The sequence below is a fragment of the Prionailurus bengalensis genome, chromosome X (assembly GCF_016509475.1).
Source record: "Prionailurus bengalensis isolate Pbe53 chromosome X, Fcat_Pben_1.1_paternal_pri, whole genome shotgun sequence".
Classification (NCBI taxonomy): domain Eukaryota; kingdom Metazoa; phylum Chordata; class Mammalia; order Carnivora; family Felidae; genus Prionailurus; species Prionailurus bengalensis.
The window spans coordinates 3975838-3992916 of record NC_057361.1 but is presented as its reverse complement, the minus strand read 5'-3'; positions in this window follow the sequence as shown (position 1 = coordinate 3992916).

Genomic DNA, 17079 nt, shown 5'->3' with positions numbered 1-17079 from the left:
GTACCCCAATGTTTATAGCAGCACTCTCAACAATAGCCAAATGATGGAAAGAGCCTAAATGTCCATCAACTGATGAATGGATAAAGAAATTGTGGTTTATATACACAATGGAGTACTATGTGGCAATGAGAAAGAATGAAATATGGCCCTTTGCGGCAATGTGGATGGAACTGGAGAGTGTGATGCTAAGTGAAATAAGCCATACAGAGAAAGACAGATACCATATGGTTTCACTCTTATGTGGATCCTGAGAAACTTAACAGAAACCCATGGGGGAGGGGAAGGGAAAAAAAAAAAAAGGAGGTTAGAGTGGGAGAGAGCCAAAGCATAAGAGACTCTTAAAAACTGAGAACAAACTGAGGGTTGATGGGGGGTGGGAGGGAGGGGAGGGTGGGTGGTGGGTATTGAGGAGGGCGCCTTTTGGGATGAGCACTGGGTGTTGTATGGAAACCAATTTGACAATAAACTTCATATATTGGAAAAAAAAAAAGAGGGGCGCCTGGGTGGCGCAGTCGGTTAAGCGTTCGACTTCAGCCAGGTCACTATCTCGCGGTCCGTGAGTTCGAGCCCCGCGTCAGGCTCTGGGCTGATGGCTCAGAGCCTGGAGCCTGTTTCCAATTCTGTGTCTCCCTCTCTCTCTGCCCCTCCCCCATTCATGCTCTGTCTCTCTCTGTCCCAAAAATAAATAAACGTTGAAAAAAAAAATTAAAAAAAAAAAAACAATCCAAAAAAAAAGAAAAAAAGAAGATACGTGCTTGTAATAGCTTCTTTATGAAGGCAAAATTTTTACTGCCCACACCTTCAGAATGAAAAGACACCCAAGTGTTTATCTGGACTCAGCCTCTCTTCTTCAATATGAAAAATTATACCACCATGTAGAAACTAAAATCATAATTTATGTCCTATTATAGTAGAAACTTTACTGTTGCTATATCTAGGAAATTCCTGACACGAGTAATGCCTCAAAAGAGTTATTGCAGATGGAGGACATTTTTGAGACTGTGTTATGCCAACATGTGGGGTTTTTTAATAGCTTTACTGGGGCATAATCGACGTACAAACACTCCACGTCATTCAAGCGACGAGTACCTGATAAGTTGGTCTGTCCCTGCTTTTATAATACTTGTGGCGATGCGTATTTTCCACATATTCTGTACTGCTTGGAGTCTTTCACATGCATGACTATATTCTTGCAAGGATGAACAAGACATTGTTTGCTTTACGTCTATTTGTCCACATATGAATCCTATGCATGTCCTCAAATACACTAAACAAACAATTTACATATTCAGTGGATCCAAAGGCACAGTGCAAAGGTGGAAATTTACTGAGTGATTGGAGAAGCTTTACAAGTCAACACTTTGAATTGTTCAACATAATCTGACTGATGTTTCTCCAGAAAGTGCAACGGTGGGTTCTAGGCATTCTCCATGATAAGTGATCATTTTGTGCAAAATTAATTTGCTTTCCTCATACTGGAAGCCTCTGAGGCTTGCTCACTGGTTTCGAATTATAGAAAAACCAGGAGGGGTGTCCAACTGACTTCAGCTCAGCTCATGATCTTATGGTTCGTGAGTTGGAACCCTACATCAGGCCCGCGGCCGTCTGCCTGGAGCCTGCTCTGAATCCTCTGTCCTGCTTTCTCTCTGCACCTCTCCTGCTCACGCTTTCTCAAGAATAAGTAAACATTTTTTTAAAAAAGAAAGAGAAAGAAAAACATGCAAAAATAGTGAATTTCAGCTTCTATCAACGTGTCAGAAAAAGCACTAAAAAAACAGAACAGAAAAGCACTCCTGATTCTCCACGTAACCGCTAAGAGAGTGAGCCTGTTTGTTTGGGAAACAAAGGGTAAATGGTTTAAAATCCACGGTCTCCGAGAAAGGGTAATTTGTGAGGACAGTTAAGAAGGCAGGGGATTCAGGTATTCTGCAGGGTTCTTAATACACTCCTCGCAAGACGCACTTCTCTACGCTGGACCAAGGTGAGCAGAAACACAGCTCATTGTCCGTCCCTGCCGCACTCCCAGAGCCATTCCTGACTTTCTGTTTGGGTTCTTATGAACACAGAAACAAAGAGACATTCCTTAACTTGCTTCCATAGCCCCTGCGAAGAGAAAAGTCTTCTTGCCAAAAATCTCCTGCAGGTAACTGAGAGGGCTTCGCCCTCCCTCCCCCTTTACGCCCCCACGCACCTCTGCACATGCCACACGAGCCCACCTACAAGGGCCCCCGGTAAGTCACCTGACGCACTTTTACTTTCACCCATGATTTCTGAATGGCAGACTGCTATCTCCCACAGAAGGCGTCCGTGGAGAATCAGTCTCGTGGATTTTCAGGATGAGATGTTTCCGTTGCGTAATTTCAAGCTTGGCCAGCTCTGAGCATCATTCTGTCAGGTGAATATGAGCTGGAGGAAGGAACACATGTGGACTCATTATAGGCTAAGGGAAGTGAAAAGGATTTTCTCTTTCAGAGTTTATCCAGCTGGATTTATAGTTGATCCAATAATTGCTTTAATAGCGGCACACGATTCAGAGCACATCTGCAAACATCTCTGTACCTTTAATAGTTCCCTGGAACTCTGCACTTACAAGTCCCCCAGGGTGTAATCACAAGGGCTCACGAGGTGGGCAGATGGGGGACGCTGGGGACTTTCGTGATCATGAATGAGCCAGCAAAGTGTTGGCATCGCGGTGAATGCTCGGTTGGTGGAATATTTGGCTTAAATGACATTAAACACCAGGTTGAAGGATGCGTTTTGCAGGGAGTGTGTTTTCAACGGTCCAGCCCGTTAATGTCCTTGGTCGCTATCTCCAGGGTGAACTGTCCTCTGACCAGCATTTCTGATGTCTTCTCTGGATTACTATTCCTACAGTGTTAGTGGGTACTTGTTATGGATGCGCTGGGTTGTGACCCTGCCCACCTCCAGATTCACAGGTTGAAGTCCTAACTCCAAAGACCTGGGTTGCAGGGAGGACCTTTAAAGAGGTGATGAAGGTAAAATCAGGTCATTACGGTGGACCCTGATCCCACCTGACCGTGGCCTTATAAGAAGAGAGGATGAACACACAGACACGCACAGAGGGACGACCACGTGAGGACACAGGGAGAACGTGGCATCTGCATGCTGAGGAGAGAGGCCTCAGGAGAACCAGCCTCAGCCCCACCTGGATCTCACACTCCCAGCCTCCAGGACCAAATTGTGGGAAATTTTTTTATCTTTATTTATTTTTGAGAGAGAGCCAGAGACAGAGCGTGAGCAGGGGAGGAGCAGAGAGAGAGGGAGACACAGAATCTGCAACAGGCTCCAGGCTGTGAGCTGTCAGCACAGAGCCCAACACGGGGCTTGAACTCACCAACTGTGAGATCATGACCTGAGCCGAAGTCGGATGCTTAACCGACTGAGCCACCCAGGCGCCCCTTCATGTTAACATTTTGAACAGCATTGTGTACTGTGAATCCACAAGAAATAATTATCATATGCAATGTTTTCCCAACTTCTCTGGCCATAGATCCTTTTAACTCAGATAATTCTGAGAAACTTCATTCTGATAAATATCCTTTTGGAGACATTGCCCTGCACCAAGGTCCTCTAATTAATACAAATATCCATTTATCCCCAAATACCCTCTGTTTGCATAGCACATTTTTCTAGCATCCCATTTAGTTTTGCTGTGTGGAATTAACAACCAGGAAGAGTGCTCTGAAAAGAGGTCCTGTCCTGATTCTCTTCCTAGATACATCTTCCAACATAAATGAAAGAAACAAGTGCCTGTAAGCATACAATAATAGCAAAAGCAGCACCCCGTATCGGTATAGTACTGGGAAGTTTACCATGCTTTAATAAATATTCCTCCATCCCCAAAATTCTGTGGAAGAAGGCAGAACTTACTTACCTTCTTTCTTCTTTTTCTTTCTTTCTCTTTCTTTCCTTCTTTCCTTTTCTTTCTCTTTCTTTCTCTCTCTCCTTCCCTTCCCTTCCCTCTTCCTCCCTTCCTCCCTTCCCTTTTCTTTCTTTCAACAGAGAAAAAGACACAGAAAACATGCAACAATTTTACACAGCTTCTTTTGGTATTTAAGGCCATGACTTTGGAACCCACTCCAGCGACCTAGAATACTCTGCCTAGGAAAATCCATGAACCCATCCGAATCTCAATTTCTTCATCTGCTCGGTGAGAGAATATCCCGGACACAGTTTTGCCTCTCAGGGTCCAATTGAGACTTAAGTGAGCTGATAAAAGCAAACAAGTAACACAGAGCCTGGTGTCGCAAATACTCAGCAAGCACTAGGTGTTGGGTTTATCCAGTTTACGTTGACCCAGGAAGGAGTGGTAGACAGGGCTCCCAAATGGTGTCTTCTGATACTCCACCTCTTCCATCTCCTGTGTTTTTCCACTGCATGCAAATCACTTTTTGAGACTGGCTGATAGGAACTGATTGCCCAGGGCTTAATCAGGGATGAGCGAACTGATAAAACTATTTTTATCCTACAAAGAAAGATCAGCACAGCAGAATTCAAATCAGCAAAACTGTGCAATTCCCCCCCCCCACTTCATGAAGAAACTTAGAACCTCAAAAACCTTTCCCCTGAAAGAGTGATGCCCGCCAGTTGTCCTGGAGACACCAGCGAAATGCATTAAAGGTGTCTTAGCGAAAATTACCCGATCAACACAGAAAACACAGTTTATACTTAGCACGGTAGATTCCCCACATCTGCTTTGGGACCCTCAAAATCTAGCATTCAAATAAAGTGCGGTTCGTAAGTTTGTCTGATGGTTCGTTTGGGGCATGCATGTTTGGGTCTTGGGTAAGAGTTTCTTCTATCTTACATCTGTGCTGCCTGGGTTCATTTTCGTGCCTCCATGGTCACTTTTCGTCTTCAATGATGCGTGCCTGTACATTACAAATGTGCTCCTTCTTGCCAAATTTTAAACTTAAGATCTTTCATGATGTCCAGTCATGTTCCAGAGCAAATATATATTGACAGTAGCCGCAAACCAACCGAGCAACTAACAAACCACAACCTTATTCCAGCAGTTCAAGCCACAACCAACATTTCACATGTCAGGTTTTTTTTTTTAATGTTTATTTATTTTTGAGAGACAGAGAGCATGAGCGGGGGAAGGGCAGAGAGAGAGAGACACACACACACACAGAATCCGAAGCAGGCTCCAGGCTCTGAGCTGTCAGCACAGAGCCAGACGTGGGGCTTGAACTCAGAACCAGTGAGATCATGACCTGAGCTGAAGTCAGACACTTAACCGACTGAGCCACCCGGTGCCCCTCAGACACCCGTGTAAGACAGAGGGTGTCGACCACCCAGGGCACAGCATGAAGTTGGTCTGCATGGGGTTTTGTTGTATTCTTCACTCAAACATTTTATTTTGAAATAATCATAAATTCACATGCAGTTACAAAAAAGAGTAGAGACAGGTTTTGTGTGCGTTGCATCCATTTTTTCCCTAATGTAACTGCTACTTTTTTATTTTTCTTTTTTCCACGTTTATTGATTCATTTAAAGGTAGCGATGGTGGGGTGCCTGGGTGGCTCAGTTGGTTAAGCGTCCAGCTCTTGCTTTTGGCTCAGGTCGTGATCTCACGGTTCGCGAGTTCAAGCCCCGCATTGGGCTGTGGTGATGGGGCAGAGCCTGCTTGCGATAGTCTATCTCCCTCTCTCTCTGCCCCTTCCCTTCCCACTCCCTCTCTCTCCCTTTCAGATAAATAAACTTGAAAAATAAAAAATAAAGATAGCAATGATGAGCACATTACACGTTGTTAATAACAGTATTATAATGAAATTAGTACTGCCATTGTGGAGCCCCTCAACTCTTGATGATGATGACGATGATGATGATGTATTTTGAGAGAGAGAGAGAGAGTGTGACCAGGGGAGGGACAGAGAGAGAGGGAGGCAGAGAATCCCAAACAGGCTCCCCCAGGTTAGCATGCAAAGCTCAACACGGGGCTCAATCTCATGAACCGTGAGACCATGACCTGAGCCGAAATCAAGAGTCAGACGCTTAACCGACCAAGCCACCCAGGCACCTCCCCCAAACTGTCGTAAAGTGTCAGTTTATTCCACAATATGAAGGAGCAAATGAAAAACAAGATTTGGAAAGTAAATTTTATTTGACCTGACTTACAATGCCTAAGTTTGACAAAAAGTTACAAAATTTGTTAAAAATCTTAGAAGTGTTTTCAATTTTGATGGCTTTATTTCCTTGGTTTATTGCTTATTGCCTTTGCCTACAATATAAGGGAATGTTTTTTACTTTCTAGATAGTAGAGATTCTATGTCTAACCAGAATAATTTCCTGTACTTTATGTAGACTTTATTATATTCTTGACTATATAAGAAAGAAAGAAAGAAAGAAAGAAAGAAAGAAAGAAAGAAAGAAAGAAAGAAAGAAAAAGACTCACTTTTGAATGAACTAAGATTCTTCATAATTGTGCTACTGTCCTTTTTATTATTGTAGAATGTTTCATTGATGCTAACCACTGTCTTTCAAAATGTGATTTATTGAGCATCTAAAGTTGGTTAGATGTTGATTTTAGAATTTGATGTCTTGTTTTTCTTAAAAACTGGGAGGTTCAACAATAGAGGACCTATATTTTTGCAGGCAGACGGGTCGTGGTTCTCTGTGATTCCCGATCAAATACACATGGAGATTTGTCAGATTTTCTGCAAAAGGTGTTCGTGTTTCTATGAGATCATTAGCCTCAGGCAGATTGCTCAGTGCAGGGGTCAGGGACTCCCCAGCTCCTTGCTCCTGTTCTTTCCCTCCCCAAATTCTGGGACTGCACATCTCTGTGCTCGTCCCATTGACTTTTGCACACCCGGCATCGTCTTCATGTCTGTGGTACCCTCTGACTGCAGCGGCATATGAGACTGAGACTCCAGGCTCCAGGTTACTTTGAGATAATTTAGAACGAAACTAATTTGGCCATATGTCTGAGAAGTAGAAAGATCTGTAAAGCCTGTTGGAAGAGGCTTCTAGTCGTCGCAGAAGTAAAAGCAGATCCTGAAGTCAAACGTGGGAGATGGGGTGCCTGGGTGGCTCAGTCGGTTAAGCGTCTGACTTCAGCTCAGCTCATGATCTCACGGTTCGTGGGTTCGAGCCCCGCATCGGGCTCCGTGCTGACGGCTCGGAGCCCGGAGGCTGCTTCTGATTCTGTGCCTCCCTCTCTCTCTGCCCCTCCCCCGTTCATGCTCTGTCTCTGTGTCAAAAATAAATAAACATTAAAAAAATTTCCTTTTCCAAAAAAGTAGGAGAAAATGATGAAGGCATCACGGCTTATGCAATCAATCAGAAGCCAGTAGGAATCATCCTTAGGGGCGAAGACAGAATGGCACAGCAGAGAAAAGGTCCTGGTTTTGTGCCATCGACAAACATGAGAAAGTGAAGGAAGATCATTGAAGGTTTTTTGGAACTCCCAGTATATAGACCAGATCTATAGACCAGATCCGTGTGTGTGGGCGTCCATCTGGGCTCAGGTTGGTCTATGTTCTGTTCATTCCACAGGTTGTCGACTCTTCAGGACCTGCTCAGCTACACATACTGAGGCTGCCTCTACAGAAGTTCCCGAAAGGAGTCCAGACGGACGAGCGCTAACCTGCCTCAATGGTAAGCAAACATGGATGAAATTAGCATGGCTTGGGTGTGGGCTAAGATAGAATATTTGTCATCATGTGGGACATGGCTGCCTGGGTGTCCTGTTTCAGGATCGACTCCTGTTCTTTTCTGATGGAGATGACATTGGGCACAGCAAGCTTACGTTTCCCTGGGTCACTGTGCGTTCATCAATCACACGTGTACAACCAGCCAACTCTTTAAGAGCCTTCCCCAGTGTGTCCCTGTTTCGAATGGCTCAGGACACCCTTTTTCAGTCCCTAAGGCTGGGGGAACTCATGCCCGTCACCTGGAATCAGCCAAACTCTAGTTTTTATATATGTCCGCATGTATCGGGGACACTTCCCTATTGCGTTTCCTTCCTTTGGCTATATCAGTATCCCATCTCAGGGAACTGCCTGCCTCACCTATGCTGGGCCCGCTGCGCTATCTAGCAGGGACGCATTTGTGTGTGTGGGATTTTCTGGCACCACAGAGAAGTTCTTTGTGCAACGCAGTTAGACTGCTCTCATTCATGGTTACTCATAGTCTTGGTTTTGTGGGTGCTGCTGTTGAGGGGCGCGTGCTGTCCAACCTATCCCTTCAATGGTAAGGTGAGACTAAACACATTAATCTCCGCCTTACCATATTTAACCTCTTTTGAGGCTTTGCTCAGTGTTTTTAAGGACTTACAGTACGTTCCTTGTGGGGCTCAATTTGGCAAAATGCTGAGGCTCTTGGAACTTTAAAGACATCATCTCTTGTTTCTGTTGATAGATAATCTTAGATCATGTAAGATTTAATTCATTTGGGCATGTTAAAAAAAAGTGATAATATTCTCAAAATAGAAACAGACTAAATATCAATCCTAAATAAAGAAGAAAGGCGTAAAGTAAAATGTTTTCCCCGACGTAGATGTTTATATTTGTAATTGAAAAATTAATCTTTCTTCAGATTACCCAAGGGAATTACAAGAAGCTTAGCTACTTTAAATAACAATAATTTTATAAAGTGCTCTGAAGTAATTATAAATACATAGTAGTGGTAATCAATCTTTCTAAACTTTTGTTAAGTTACTTGGATTCTAGCTCTTTAATTAATAGACTTGTTCTTCAAAGGTTGAAGATAGAGAAAGATGTAGGCCTACATTCATAATTACTTCCACTTATTTTCTTGTTTCTAATTTACTTTTATGTTATTGTTTATTTTTTCTCAATGTTTCTTTATTTTTGAGAGAGAGAGGGAGAAAATGCACAAGGGCGGGGGTGGGGGGATGTTGCAGAGAGAGGGAGACAATCCCAAGCAGAGCCGGATGCAGGGCTTGAACTCACAAACTTTGAGATCATGACCTGAGCCAAAATCAAGAGTCAGATGCTTAACCTGACTGAGCCACCCAGGTGTCCCGTTTCTAATTTACTTTTAGAACTCAACATTTTCTATTATGTAAGAAGCCTATTTTGGTCCATTCCTTTGTTTTTGTTTTTGTTTTTGTTTTTGTTTTTGTTTTTGTTTTGATCGTAGTGGCAGAAAACTTTTAAACTTTTAATTTACCTCCTTTTATAAATCTGGATTGGGGAGACTTACTGTGTGTAATAATTATTTCTAGAAAGAACATAGATGACTTCTCTAGGTTCTTTTATTTAACACCAAGTAAATATCAAATAATTATAGCAAATCTAGTAATCGTAGGTAAATCCCATTCCTAAAATTTGATTACTTTGTGAATGTTTGAGAACAATGAGTGATCATATTTTCAAGAACAATCCACTTATTATTATATTTGTGTATTAGTTTTTCAGTCAACTCACATTTCTTAATTACCATGTTTTCCTACAAAATGTCTTAAACTGTCTTAATATAAAAATATATACAGAGGAAATTTTGAAGACCAATTGATCTCAGTGTAAAATATTATATGTACTTATGTATGTACTTTTGTTCTGTATGTTTTCAAAAGGATCTGCAACTTTGGGCTTTCACTACATTGTGGTGGTTCGTTTCATCCCAGGGTAGATGTATTTTGGGAGGAGTCTACTTACCCAGAATTTACTCTGTTCTGCATCGCAGTTTAAAATCAAGTTGGGGTCTATCTAATTCCACTGCACTGGAAATTTGTGTGCAAAAATTTGTATGCAATGTTTTGAGAGCCCAGTTGTGCATTTTCTTGAAATAATGTCCTTTGGCCCTGTCACTAAAACCTTTTTGCTTGCGTGACCTACATAACAAGGACCTGGGTCACTACCCACAGCCGGTTTTGGTCTCTTTTTTCTCTCTCTCTCTTTTTTTAATAAGACAAGGACCAGATAAGACCACGATTAATTCACTGTTCCCTTGACTAGTACAGCTTGTGCATATCTTAGATATCGTTTGCAATAATTAGCGAGCTTACCAAACTCAGTCCACATGTGGAGTCCCTGTAAGCATCATCCTGACAAGGGGGATTGTTTCTCTTGTATTGAACACAAGCTAAGAGGCTCCCTGGTGATGGACGGTCAAACCTGACTTTACACGTAATGAAAACAATACAGAGCCTAGGCTAAAGCAATGAGAAGCTGACTCATGAAAGGGCATTGCAAAGCATGACTAGTGGTAGCATTTTAAATTTGGGGCTGAGTTAGCAAGACTGATGGCAGTCAATGCCGTATCTTTTCTTGCTTCAACATTTCACATCATGGCTCTGATGGTTTACCTGGAAATTATATTTTCTGGAGCGTCACAAGAGAAAATCCACACCCACACTGAAAGGATAGAAAGCATTTATGAAAGATGGTTGAGGAGGGTGTGTCACATGAAGTGAGCATAGGTTGGCAAAAGGGTAAAAACTATCGAAAGATGCCAGCTTCTGTGACGTATGACACGAGAGGCTCCCGTAGGTTTCTGACAGATTCCATAGTAATTCTATTTGTTGGTATATTTATAAATGATCTATCCAGGCTTGTTTTGTTTTACCAGCTTCACGGTAATAGCAGCAGCAGCAGCATATTCCTAAGGTGAAACGTGTTTACAAGGAGGTTATGCATCACGCATTTGGGGATATTACGTGGGATGCTTGTAGGACCCGTCAGAGCCAACCTTGGCTGCTGGGATTTTTGCGTCCTTGGGGGTCACCCCTTCACAGCTGAGGTTTTGCTACAAATATTAATGCTCCAACTGATTTCCCTTCTGCAGAAGGGCATGTCACAGTACATATCCTCGAAGTAGATTTATTTAAAAAATTTTTTTTTCAACGTTTTTTATTTATTTTTGGGACAGAGAGAGACAGAGCATGAACGGGGGAGGGGCAGAGAGAGAGGGAGACACAGAATCGGAAACAGGCTCCAGGCTCCGAGCCATCAGCCCGGAGCCCGACGCGGGGCTCGAACTCACGGACCGCGAGATCGTGACCTGGCTGAAGTCGGACGCTTAACCGACTGCGCCACCCAGGCGCCCCCTCGAAGTAGATTTAGAGAATAACAAATGTGCAGATGAGGGTCTAGCTCCCCAGTGAGGGTGGCTGTTGAAAGCGTGGTTCTGCCTAGACGGTCTTTGGGAAAGAATACCACTTATACTGAGCAATACAGAATGGGGGGAGACAAAACTTATATATCTTCCTTCTGTGGTGCTAAAGGAAGAGTACGTCTGTAGTGTGTGAGGTAGGGATTCACCGTGGCGAGGGTTGGAGCCACACAGAAATGGGGACCATGACCCCTAAGGCAGGCAAAGAATATATTTTAATTTCTGGGTGGATGAACATTTCTACCCACACACCAGTTCTCGGATGTGCTTCTAGTTGCCCTGAGTATCTGAGTACCATAAGACCCAGAAAATGACACACTCGTTTTATTATAGCCGAATGATCATATCTGAGTCATGGACACTATATTGTTTTTGACAAGAAACAAAATAATGAGTCAAAACTCATATGATATTTGAGAGAATGAATCCTAGGCATGAGGGTGTCAACTCTGTAGAAATAAAGACACAGTTGATCACTGAATGTTTATGGAATTAAGCAATGAATGTCAGAGAATGGAAAAACTTGCAAATAGATGGGTTAAATTTTGTTAATGTTTTTTCAGTTTTGAGAGAGAGAGAGAGACAGAGACAGAGTGTGACTTGGGGGGGGAAGGGCAGAGAGAGGAGACAAAGAATCAGAAGCAGGCTCTAGGCTCTGAGCTGTCAGCACAGAGCCTGACATGGGGCTTGAACCCACAAACCATGAGATCATGACCTGAGCCGAAGTCGTCCACTTAACCGAATGAGCCACCCAGGCACCCCACAAATAGATGGGTTTAGAAGAAAGGGAATCATTTTGGGAGGTTATATGGTAGATGACTTTAGACAAGCATATCAGAGGGTGACAGTGGCCTCCAGCTGGTTGCCTAAGGAAAGTAACTAAGAATCCATGCAAATGAAGACTTTCCACAGCAGGAGAAATGAATCTTCCCACCAGGATAAACAATCAATAGTTTGAAAAAGAATTCTATTGCATTCTCACCTTGAACTTGACGTTTGATGGCTAAATTTGCTGCTTATTTCCAAGTCCCTCAAAACAGTTGCCAGACATGAGGTTTGTAAGATGAATCCCGTATTGTAGAAACATGCATAAAAGAATAAAATAGATATACAAAAAGATTTGCTGTATCTGAGCAGTCAGCACCCACATCATGTGCCCAGGATAGTGAGATGGAGTTTTACATGCAGACAGACAGGATCGTATCCCTCCCATCTAGCAAGGCAGGGAAAACAACATGCGGGTCAACAGCTACTAAGAGTAGAAATTCACATTTGTTGGTGTAATCCAGTTTTCTTGATTCGGTATGTTTCGCCCATAAAATGAGCGAATGGAGGCAGACCACTTGTGAGATCCTTTGCAACTCTCCCATTCAGTGATAATGAAGGGCCATATGAATGCTATGATTATACTAAGAGCTCAGAAGGGGAGGAATTAATGGGAGCTGTTCTACTTCAAGATGATTTCCATAGTCAGTGGGTTTGTGGCTGAACCCCAAAGCTGTGTAGCACCTGGGTGGACACAATGAAAACAGACAGGTGGTTCAGTAGGTGAGCATATTAGCAGAGATTTAGGGAATCACTGTTTATTCATGAGACCAAAAGAGAGCCTCAGTTTAACCCAGAGTGTTCACTGAGAGGCAAAACCTACAGATGCATGTGTGTAAGCAAGACTTAATATGGCCTCGAGGGACACACCCACAGGTTACTTTTTGATATGTAGCAACAGCAAGGAGGTGATACAGCATAGAGAGCAATTGAAAAACATTTTACTCCTGTGGTATGGCAGAAAAGAGGAAAATATGCAAATGCTATTTTCTACATAATTTTAAGATTGTCCAGTAGCTTTAAGGCTGCATCCTACCTAGTCCTAATTAGGAGAGATAAATGGGGAACGGGATGCGGTGGGATTCCTTAGATAGACACAGAGAGAAATTGAGAGATGTTACGTCGAAGGGAGAGGAGTGATTTTGGGAGAGGGTTTAGTAGAACCACAATACTTAATGCCCGAGCGCATCAGCTGAACTTGTACGGGTTCGGAAAACCATTACAGGAAAAGCCACTGAGAACACAAATGGGGAATGTTTCTGCCCCAGAAACCACAAGCACGTGATAGGAAGACAGAAGAGGTTTGACCAAGGGGAGCCAACAGAATCACAAAGACAAGCTGTGCATTGGTGTGAGGGGCCGTCTCCTTGAGGAAATGGTGTTATAATGAGGGAAAACACACACACATATACACACGTGATCAAAAGGGACAAGATGAACCTCATGTGGTCCAGCCAGCCACGTTTTGGCTTCGACAAATCTGTCGCGTCTGCCATGGCCAAATGTATACACACAGGAATTTGGAGAATCCGTCTGTTGCGCAATCCGTACCCTTCTCAACAGACCCCAGACTGAGTTTCCATGGTAGTATGTCACCTACTAACGTGATTCCTCAAGGCTGAGCTCGTGGGTTCCTGCTTGGGCTGCCCCAGGGTGTCCCCATCTCGACACTAGTGACACGTGGGGTCCTAACTTTGCTGGGCGCCCGTTCTGGACATTCTGGGATGTCTCCCAGCACCCCTGGTCTCTACCCACCAGAATTCAGGAGCAAGCTTCCGAGTCAGGACAGTGAAAACTGGCCCCAGACACTGTCAACTTCCCCTGAGCGCAGAGAGACCCCTCACGTTCCTGTGAATGAATGAACGTGTGAATGAATGAAAGAATCGGCTATTTCCGGAATAATGATGGCTCTGAGTCTCAAATGCTGGGCTCCACATCCCCCAGGCCCCTACGGGCACAGAGATGCTTTGGAAAAAGCCTGGGCACGGAAATTTCCTACTCAGTAGCCTTGGTTATGCACGAAACGGCCTACCCCCTCCTCCAGTGCTTTGGGAGGTAAACGTGTCCAAGACAAAGGACGTGTCTACGCCGCAACTCATTTTCTTCGGAAGGGACTTGTTGGAAAACAGTGTTACCTCTCTGAAATGACTGCTTTCTCCATCCCGTGAGACTTCCCGAGAGTCCTTTCCAAGGTGGGCTCCGGGATGCCTGGTAGGTTGGAGGTGCTCTCCCCGGTGCACCGGTGCACCCGGAGCAGGCCCCGAGCCGTGGGCAAGCCGAGCTGAATGAGCTCATTGATGTGCAGTGATTATAGCCAGGGCTCTCTGAGCCTGGCAGAGCCTTCAAAGGATTCCACGGGGGGGCATTCCTTTGCCGGGGCAGAGCCAGGAGGTAAGAGACACAAAGCCGAGGACCCTCCTGCTTAATAGGAGGCCTGCAAAGCTGCGTGCTCTCCTGCCCCCCACCCCCCATAAAATGAAACTATTCAGCTTCCTTCAGATGCCAGACAGCACAACAAATCACTTTGAAGTCAAGGCCACTCAGCTCCCGAGAAGGCCCTTCTGGGTCTGCTCATCAGTCAGAGACGCTCTGCAATTAGGGTGTTTACCCAAGCGCTGCATAAACCACCAGGTGGCATCAGAAGGGATGCAGTAAGCAACGATTATGCACCGACTGTCTGCTCCGTGCTGACGGGGTTATGGAAATACTCCCGGAGTTTGGGTCATTCGCCTCACCCGGTCAATGAATGGGATTCAAAGGGCTCTGATTGACGTCTGGATGCGGAATCCCTTTCACTTTGGGAGATAATGGGCTGTGGGGTCATCCATCATTCCCTTGGAAAGAACACGGTGGGGGGCGGAGGAGTCATGCCAAAGCCCTTCATCCTCTGGGCGCCATGGCGGTTGGTGACATTTTGTGGAAGACCATCGAGGTGGGTGCCCTCCACACGTCTCCCTGCTCTGAAGCTGGATGAAAACGTCTCGTCCCCCAAATACCACTGGCTGACCTTGCTTCTGTGATTCTCTGAATCCCTCAACTCTCAGGAGGCTTCACTGAGATGGGCGACACTCACATCTCTGATTATGGCGCAGCGCTCCCGCCCTCCGCGGTGCCCTGTCACCCCCTCTTTCCTTCCAAAGTCACTTTTATTCCATCAGGCATCCTGCACTTGAGCCTGGGTGAAGGCATCCCCACCAACACGGACACATCAGCATTTTGAGGTCTTGGTAGAGACAACTGCAAACCTCACGTTCCCAACAGATGGTTCTTGTCCCGCCGGCTGGGCAGGATCCCCACGGCCAGCACAGTGCATCACACCAGTGTGGCATCTGGATACCGGCAGGTGTTCAGGGGGCAACCGGCAGCCTCAGATCTTAGGAAGGCAGCCACAGAACCCCACGGGGCATTGGGGTGCATGTGCTGTGGGGCTTGAGATCAGTGACTCGAATCTACCCAATGCGGCTACAGACTTGCAATCCTACTAGTCTTTGAAAACTCCAAACTGCTACTTCCTTCTCCCCCAAAATGACTTCTCTATTCCTTTGAGGCTGCTATTCCATGGGGACTGCACACAATGTATTCCGTGGACTTTGGAGAAAGATAAAACAAAGTATCACTTGCAGAGGCCCCACGGATTGAGATTGAAGCAGTCTGAGAGCATGGAGTACCTTTTATATGCATTCTTCCAGTTGACTTGCATTCTTCCATGGAAACTGCCGGGGGAGAGGGCTGCCCTACAGAGCCTTGCCCAAGGCAAATCACCTGGCTTTGGCAGACTTTGACATCTGTGGTGTTAGCATAGAAGATAGTTATTTGCAAATTTTTGTGCTTTTTTTTTTTTAAGAGCAGGACAGGTGTAAAAATCAACAACCTGTTAGATTGATAACTGCTTTTCAACGAGAGACCAGTTGACAGATCAATATCTCCACGAGATCATTTCTTAAATGTCAGATAACCAGCTGATTTTCCTGAACTTTTTTTTTTTTTTTACAGTAAGATTTCTTGAAACATTTTTCTGCTCTTCCGTTTTAAGAAAAACCTGAACTTAGGATAGCGTTTATGGAAACCATCTCTGGAGTGTCTGTAAATGCCTGCATGTCACAAGAGCTGGGGACAGAGTGCACAAAGACCACACCCCCCTCTGCTTTCTTACCAGCCTGGGAGCTACTGAAGTTTAGTCGTGGCAAGCTGGTTGTTTTCTCCAGAAAGCCCAGAGTAATTAAGGGGAGAGAGCCTGTTTTGTCAACTGGTGCGGAGGAAAAGATCAGATAAGGAAAGGTCACAGTGAGGAGGAGGGGTGCTGGTTGGTTCATTTTTAACAAGCACTGTGCCTTCCGTGTTGTAGCTATTTTCGGACACTGCATCATCTGTCAGAAGTTAATCAGATTGAGGGTGATTTAAACAAAGCAGAAAGTGGCACCAAAAAGAATGTTGCTTTTGTTCTTGGGGAGACTAGTTCCAAGATCACGGAAAGATGGGGTCTGAGAGGCACAGCAAGAAACACAACTCAGTTTATTTTACATTGGATCTCATCTCTGGGTATTTGGACAGATTGTGTGTGTGTGTGTGTGTGTGTGTGTGTGTGTGTGTGTGTGTGTAAATTAAATATATGTAAAATAAATTATATAAATTTAGGGGCACCTGGGTGGCTCAGTCAGTTAAATGTCTGACTTCAGCTCAGGTCATGATCTCATGACCTGTGAGTTCCAGCCCCACGTCAGGCTCTGTGCTGACAATGTGGAGTTTGCTTCGGATTCTGTGTCTCCCTCTCTCTCTCTGCTCCTCCCCTGCTCGCTCTCTCTCTCACAAAATGAATAATACATTGAAAATTAAAAAATAAAAATAAATTTAAAAATAAAAATGAATTATATAATTTATATAATTTATATGCATATATGTATGTATGTATATAAATATATACATATATGTATATGTATGTATTACATGTATGTATATAAATTGTATAAATTTATATATACAAATATATTTATATGTAAGTAACTATAAAATATAATATATACTAAACAAATATATAAATATAGTATATTTAATATATATAATGTATAAATTTTATAAAGATATACATAATTTACAAAATATATAAATTATAATTTTACATACAACATATAACATACATATTATATATAATTA